Here is an 8,181-nt window from a genome sequence, read left to right as displayed (position 1 = left end):
AGAATTTCTGTCCTCGTGATCTGCCCACCCAGGCCTCCCAAAGTGCTGGGATTACAGACGTGAGCTGACCACGCCCAGCTGCAGTACTGACCTTTTAAAAAAAGTTAATGCAAAAGAAAAAAGCAAAGTTAATGAATTAATTCAAAGTTACTATCAACTCTAGAAGACGTTAAAGAAATAATATTTTTACATCCTAACCACATGTGTTGTGTGTTGCTCTTCTATACCCTCATTCTTTGCCCAAGATTTGTTCATCCGTTCTTCTTGTCAGCTGCCTTAATCCTGGGTTGTCATCTTTGCTGGTGGCTTTGGAATAACTCAGCTGCCCTGGATGGGAAAGACTGCTCTGTCGGCAGTTCTGTAAGGGACCCTTCAAGCCTTCCCCTGCGGGAGGAAGCCCATCGCTGCTGCTGCTGCATTTCCCCTGGGTTGGCAGCTGAAACCTTCCTGCTGGTGAAGTCACAGCAGGTCAGGATAATAATGTAGACAGAGGGTAAGAAAAGGATAGAAAGCTGTCTGCGGAGTAAGCAGGTCCTACAGCACTTACCTATTTTCCTTCCTGCAGATGAATATAGACGTGACCACTTTTCTAATAGCTTGACAAATTATTATTATTATTATTATTTGCTCTGTCACCTAGGCTGGCAGTGCAGTGTGCTGCAGTGGTGTTATCATGACTCACTGCAATCTCGACCTCCTGGGATCAAGCAACCCTCCTGCCTTAGCCTCTCGAGTAGCTGGGACCACAGGTGTGCACCACAACACCTGGCGAATTTTGTATATTTTGTAGAGATGGGGTTTTGCCATCTTGCCCAGGCTGGTCTTGAACACCTGGGCTCACGTGATCCCTCGGCCTTGGCCTCGCAGAGTGCTAGACAAATTAGCATTCATTACAGGCTGCAGCATTTGGTGATTGGCATTAGGATGGAGGTGGAGGTGATAAGGGGCTGTGGTTTAAGGTGATAAGACTACATGACTTGAACCATATGGAAGATATATTCTTTCAAACTATTAATACATTGGCTTACTCTGAAAGAAAAAGAAATTCAATGTAGCATTTCTGTTATCATTCAGCTGTAAGAATCAAGTGGCGCTTGCTTTAATTATTCCCTATTGATCCTAGTACATTTACCCTTCCCTTATCTTACTAACTGGGTATTTAAGTGAAGCCTGATGTTGGGACAGATTTCTTATGTGCATAATATCTGTGAGCTTTTGTTCTGAACTTCGCAGTGTTTGAGAGGCCAGTGTGAGCTAGTGATTTTAGCCTTCTTCACAGTCATGCTGCCAGGTGCCTAAGGAACATTTTTTTCCCCCCTCAGTTATATCTTCTCTTCACGATATGTTTTCTGGTGATGACAGAGTCACTGCTGTACAGGGCCCTAGCTGTAAACATGGATGTGAGTAAATCCTATGGGGATGTTATCAACAAAATGACACCGACATGTGCATTCATGGCATAGCCCTTCTACATGGTTTTTTTAAGGCATAGGGTCTCACTATGTTGCCCAGGCTGGAGTACAGTGGCTATTCACTGATGTGATCATTGTGCACTACAGTCTTGAACTTTTGGGCTTAAGCCAGCCTCCTGCCTCAGCCTCCCCGAGTAGCTGGGACTATAGCCACCCACCACTGCACCTGGCTCTGTGCATGCTGTTTCTGGTGGAATAGTAAAACTGGTAGGACATGTTTTACAGCAGACTTGAGATATAGTGCTTAATCTATAATATTGAAAAGAAATTGTTCAGGTAAAAATAGTTTAACTCCTACCAGATGAATTACATACTCTTTCACTTGATGGTAGGTACTTTAATTATGATCTTGACTCACAACTGAGGAGCAATTATACTGACATACATGGTTTCTAAAAAAGTACATCTTTTATTTTTTAGAGTCAGAAGCAACACTATCATGCCATGCTTCTGAAAGATGGGCATTGGGCTGTTTTAAAGTTTTTATTGAACCTCCAGGTTGGCTCCTTCAAGGTGCCAACTGTAACTGGCGTTGGTTGACTTGTTTGTAATAACCACACAAAAAGCCAGGATAACTTTTTAAGTCAGATGGAAATATCTGAATGTTGAATTCTGCATTTACAACTGTGCTGGAAGACTAAACTAATTTTATTATTACTATAAACATCTTATTTCTTGGAAGGTGTTTATTTTGTTCTTTTTATTTTTTATTTTTTTGAGACGGAGTTTCACTCTTGTTGCCCAGGCTGGAGTGCAATGGTGCGATCTCGGCTCACCGCAACCTCCACCTCCCAGGTTCAAGTGATTCTCCTGCCTCAGCCTCCCGAGTAGCTGGGATTATGGGCATGCGCCACCAAGCCCAGCTAATTTTGTATTTGTAGTAGAGACAAGGTTTCTCCGTGTTGGTCAGGCTGGTCTCAAACTCCCAACCTCAGGTGATCCACCCGCCTCAGCCTCCCAAAGTGCTGGGATTACAGGCGTGAGCCACCATGCCCGGCCTATTCTGTTCTTTATGATTCCAGTAAAACTATGACACCCCCCCCCACCTCCTTTTTTTGAGACAGGGTCTTGCTGTGTTGCTCAGGCTGGAGTGCAGTGGTGAGATCTCAGCTCTCTGCAACCTCTGGCTCCCAGTCTGTAATGATCCTCCCACCTCAGCCTCCCAAGTAAGCTGGGGTTACAGGTGCACACCATCATGCTTGGCTAATTTTTTACTTTTTTGTAGAAACAGCTTCTTCCTATATTGCCTAAGCTGTTTTTGAACCCCTGGGCTCAAGCAGTCCTCCTGCCACAGCCTCCCAAAGTGCTGGGATTACAGGCATGAGCCGCCATTCCCAGCTGAGCCATGAAACTTTAAAAAAGTTACCATGTATCATAAATTCTTTTGATGTGCCATACAGCTGCAAACTACTGGGCACCCAGGGTTTAAGCAAGAGCCTGAGTAGTTGCCTATGACATATTCACCTGCTTTGGATGTCTTGAATTATTACTTTCCGTGAACTATTACTGTGCTATTTTTTTTTATGGTCAGAGAACAGAGGATGAGTAATTTTACTAATGAATAACTTTTTTAAATAAGTGAAGTATTGCAGGTAGATTTTGTATTGGGAGAAGATACTGCACACATATGTACATACTTGCACAACTCTGCTGGAATGAAAAGCAGCACATTTTGTCATGACTTTGCCCCTTTGCCCCCTGCCTTGTTTTCCTATAGCTTTGTTCTGTGCAGGGAAGTCTTGCCAGAATCGACAAGGAAGCTACCTTTGTACGGTGCCACTGGTCTGTTGCAGTCATAGGTTATATCATGGCCCAGAAAGAACTGGAAGCTTTTAATTCCATTAAAGTGAGGCTCACATTCTTTGGAGTCTTCTGGTCCCTGAACCTAACTCAGCACCAGAAGCTTACGTTCCTACCAGGGGAGGGACAAAGCAAGCAGAGGCTGCCCAGAGCAGGCACAGAGCACTTTCTTCATCTTATTTAATTTTTTGCTTATTGTCTCACCACCCAGAATAGATCGTAAGCTCATGAGAACAGGAGGTTTTATCTATTTTGTTCATTGCTCTATTACCTCCACTAAGAATATCCCTTGGCAGATAGTAAGCCCTCAATACACCAGTGTTAAGTTGAATGAAAGCCTGTTATTTACCCAGCATCCCCCAAAGAGCTTCCTTCACACAAGCTATCACAGTACTTATGGTGGTCCCTGGGGCCTATCACACAGGAGTTATCTGACTATGATGTTTTTTAGATAAAATCTTCCAAGTGAAGTTGTTATAAAATATAATTTATAAACATTCCTTTAAAATTCACATGTTCTTATTATAAGCAGCTGGGTTAAAATCATCACAGATCTTCATTAGAGAAATACAAATCAAAACCACAACGAGATACCATCTCACACCAGTCAGAATGGCTGTTACTAAAAAGTCAATAAATAACAGATGCCAGCGAGGTTGTGGAGAAAAAGGAATGCTTATACACTGTTGGTGGGAGTGTAAATTAGTTCAAGCATTGTAGAAGAGAGTGTGGCGATTCCTCAAAGACCTAAAGACAGAAATACCATTTGACTCAGCAATCTTATTACTGGTTATATACCCAAAGGAATAGAAATCATTCTATTATAAAGACATATACACATATATGTTCACTGAAATACTACTCACAATAGCAAAGACATGGAATCAACCTAAATGCTCATCAATGATACACTGGATAAAGAAAATGTCATACATATATACCATGGAATATTGTGCAGCCATGGAAAGAATGAGAGCTCTTTTGCTTGCCGCCATGTAAAACGTCCCTTTGGTCTTCATCTTCTGCCATGATTGTGAGGCCTCCCTAGCCATGTGAAACTATGGAACAGAGGTCAGAGGCTCCCATCAAAAGCCATAACAGCGTGCGAATCCTGCGCCAGCAACTGAGGTGTCCAGGTTCTATTATCAGAACTGACTAGGTGGCTGGCATGACCTATGGAGAGGAAGGAAGAGCAGTGTGGTGTGGTGGCCCACTTGAGAGCCACATGGGTCAGGGAGCCCCCACACCCCAGCCAAGGGAGGTGATGAGTGAGCATGCTACCTAGCCTGGAAAATAGTGCTTTTTCCTCAGAACTGTGCAACCCACGGATAGGAAGATCCCACACGTGAGCCCACTCCACTGGGGCCTAGGGTCTCAGCCATGGAGCAGTGGAGATTCTCAACAACCGCTCAGCTAGAATCTGCTTAAGCCTGCCAACTTCCCAGCTGAGGTGTGGCCAGCACCACAGCTGTGACTGCCTGCTGTCTGAGCCATTTGAGCTCCTTGGGAGAGGCGCAGCAACCAACACTGGGACTGCTAGCTGCCTAGCACACTAAGCTCTCAGGGTAGGGGAAAGGTAGCAGCCATCACTATAGCTCCAGGCCATGCTTTTCTCCCCGCTGAAGCCAGGGAGGCTGGATGGGTTGGTCCCAGGAGATATTCCCCACAGCCCAGTATACTGGCTGTGGCAGACTGCTGCCATAGTGCCTCTTCAGACCTGACCCTGGCCCATCCCTCCTCACTGGGTGGGGCCTCCCTGCAGGAACTCCAACAACTCCAGCCAGGGGCTCAAGGACAGAACCCTGATCTCCCTGGGTCTAAGCCCATAGGGGAAGGGGGGTGGCCATAGTCTCCACGGCCTAGCTGACTTAGTCTTTCCTCCTGCTAGTTCTCAGGAATCCGGACAGCCCAGATGAGTGCATTTCCCCTGAGCAAAGCACACCACCTCCACCAAGGGACAGTCAAAGTGCTATGTTAAACGGATCCTGTTCCCTGTGCCACCCAACTGGGTGAGACCTGAGACCTTCCAACAGGGGTTGTCAGACACCCTACACAGGAGCATTCCTACTGGCATCAGGTCACTGCTCCTCGAGGTCAGAGATCCCAGAGGAAGAAGCAGGCACCCATCTTTGCTGTTTTCCAGCCTCCTCAAGTGACATCTTCAGGACTGGGAGCGACCTAGATGAATAGGGCCTGAAGTGAACCCCCAGCAAACCGCAGCAGCCCTACAGAAGATGAACCTGACCATTGAAAGAAAAACCAACAGAAAGCAATAACAACAGCATGAACAAAAAAGTCTCCACAAAAACCTCATTCAAGGGTCAGCAGCCTCAAAGATTTGAAACTCATGAAGATGAGAAAGAATCAACTAAAAAACACCGAAAACCCGAAAGACCAGAATGCCTCTTCTCCAAATGATTGCAACACCTCTCCAGCAAGGGCACAGAACTGAACAGAGGATGAGATGGATGAACTGACAGAAGTAAACTTCAGAAGATGGGTAATAACAAACTCTGCTGAGCTAAAGGGGCATGTTCTAACCCAATGCAAAGAAGCTAAGAACCTTAATAAAAGGTTACAGGAGCTGTTAACTAGAATAACCAGTTTAGAGAGGAAGATAAATGACCCGATGGAGCTGAAAAACACAGGATGAGAACTTTGTAACACATACACAAGTATCAATAGCCGAACTGACCAAGTGGAAGAAAGGATATCAGAGTTTGAAGACCATCTTGCTGAAATAAGGCACGCAGACAAGGTTAGAGAAAAAAGAATGAAAAGGAACAAACAAAACCTCCAAGAAATATGGGACTATGTAAAAAGACCGAACCTATGATTGATTGGAGTACCCAAATGAGATGGGGAGAATGGAACCAACTTGGAAATCACACTTCAGGATATTATCCAGGAGAACTTCCCCAACCTAGCAAGACAGGCTGACATGCAAATTCAGGACATACAGAAAACACCACTAAGATACTCCACAAGTAGATCAACCCAAAGACACATAATCTTCAGATTCTCCAAGGTCAAAAAGAAGGAAAAAACGTTAAGGGCAGCCAGAGAGAAAGGACGGGTCTCCTACAAAGGGAAGCCCCATCAGACCAACAGCGGGTCTCTGTGCAGAAATCCTACAGTTTTAAGCCTACTGGGGATATCAGCTTTAGTTAATACTGTGATGAAAACACACAGCTTACAGGGCTCAAGTGCAAAAGAGCAGTGGCGATGCCTAATGTGAAGGTGAAGTCCAACTTTTATATAACATTTTCCTACCCTACAAAGCTGCACAAACAGGAAAGGAAGGGGTTTCAGGTTTAAAAGCCATGCAGAAAAGAAATAACATAGCAGACCTGAGGCTGCTGCTTTAGGAAGGGCTTGCTCAGGAGGCTGGCCCTTGGCTGGTGTCTGGGAGCATAACACTTTAACCCACTCTCTAGCTGCTAAGAATGATTCATTGTATCTAGACTGCGCAAGCAACTTGGTTTATGCTGAATACCTGCTTTCCTTCTTTGAGTTTGGAATTCTAATTATTTCTAGGCAGAGGTTGCCTACATAACCAACCACATAAAACGTTTGAATGCTGAGTCTCTTTCTAGGGTAGACACATTGCACATACATTACTGAATTTTTCACTGCTGACAAAAGGAGCTCACTTGATGTGTCTCCTCAGGGGAGGGAGAGAGCATTAAAAGCCTATGCATGAATTTTTCCAGACTTTGCCTACATCTTTTTCTATTGCTCATCTTGTCATGTATCCTCACACTGTAGTAAACCCTAGCCATGGGGCTACTAAATGCTGGGTCCTTCTCATGAATCACTGAATGTGTACATGGCCTCAGGCATCCCTGAAACATATGCAATAGCCAGCCCTAGGGCTCTTTAAAGATGGCAAAAATGTTTCTGGTGACTGAGGCAGTTTGACTCAGGGCCATGGATGTGTGCTAAGGATGCAGAAGTATAGGGAGGGAGCTGAAATGGAAACTTTCTCTGTGAGCCCAAAGCCTTTGTCCCAGGCTCAGGGTGGGTTTCTCCCTGGTGGTCTGGCCTGATCCATATGGAGGGCTAATTTGCTAGTACATAAGGCCTATAACAATACAGATGGACTGAGCAGCATCTTTGGTTGTTCTCTCAAAGGGAATGAGAGGGAAAACACAAGCATTTGCCACAATTCCTAGACTTCAGATCAATTCCTAGACTTCAAATCAAAATTCTAGCCCCATCTCAGGCTTTCTCAGGGCAAGGCAGCTCAGAAACAGTGCTTGGAAGGAAGAGACAAGAGGACACAGGTCTAACTCCAGCATTCCAATGCAAGGTCTCCACTGGCACTTTGGCTCAAAAATTCCCTAGCTTTTGACCCTCATGGAGAGGAGCCATGATCGGCTGGGCCTGGTGGCCCATTCCTGTACACGCCTGTAGTCCCGGTACTTTGGGAGGCTGAGGCGAGAGGGTTGCTTGAACCTGGAAGTTCAAGACCAGCCTGGGAAATACAGTGAAGCCCTGTCTCTGCAAAAAATAAATTTAAACAATTGGCTGGGCATGATGGTGCACACCTGTAGTCCAAGCTACTCAGGAGGCTGAGGTGGGAGTATTGTTTGAGCCTAGGAAATTGAGGCTGTAGTGAGCTATGTTCATGCCACTGCACTCTAGCCTGGGCAACAGAGCAAAACCCTGTCTGGAAAAAAAAAAAAAAAAAAAAAGAAGAAGCCAGGCACAGTGGCTCACGCTTGTAATCCCAGCACTTTGGGAGGCCAAGGTGGGTGGATCACCTGAGGTCAGGAGTTTGAGACCAGCCTGGCCAACATGGCAAAACCCTGTCTCTACTAAAAAAAATACAAAAAAATTAGCCAGGCATGGTGGCACATGCCTGTAATCACAGCTACTTAGGAGGCCGAGGCAGGAGAATTGCTTG

The sequence above is a fragment of the Rhinopithecus bieti genome, unplaced genomic scaffold (genome assembly GCF_001698545.2).
Source record: "Rhinopithecus bieti isolate Rb0 unplaced genomic scaffold, ASM169854v2 scaffold_36004, whole genome shotgun sequence".
Classification (NCBI taxonomy): Eukaryota; Metazoa; Chordata; class Mammalia; order Primates; family Cercopithecidae; genus Rhinopithecus; species Rhinopithecus bieti.
This window is presented reverse-complemented; position numbering follows the sequence as displayed.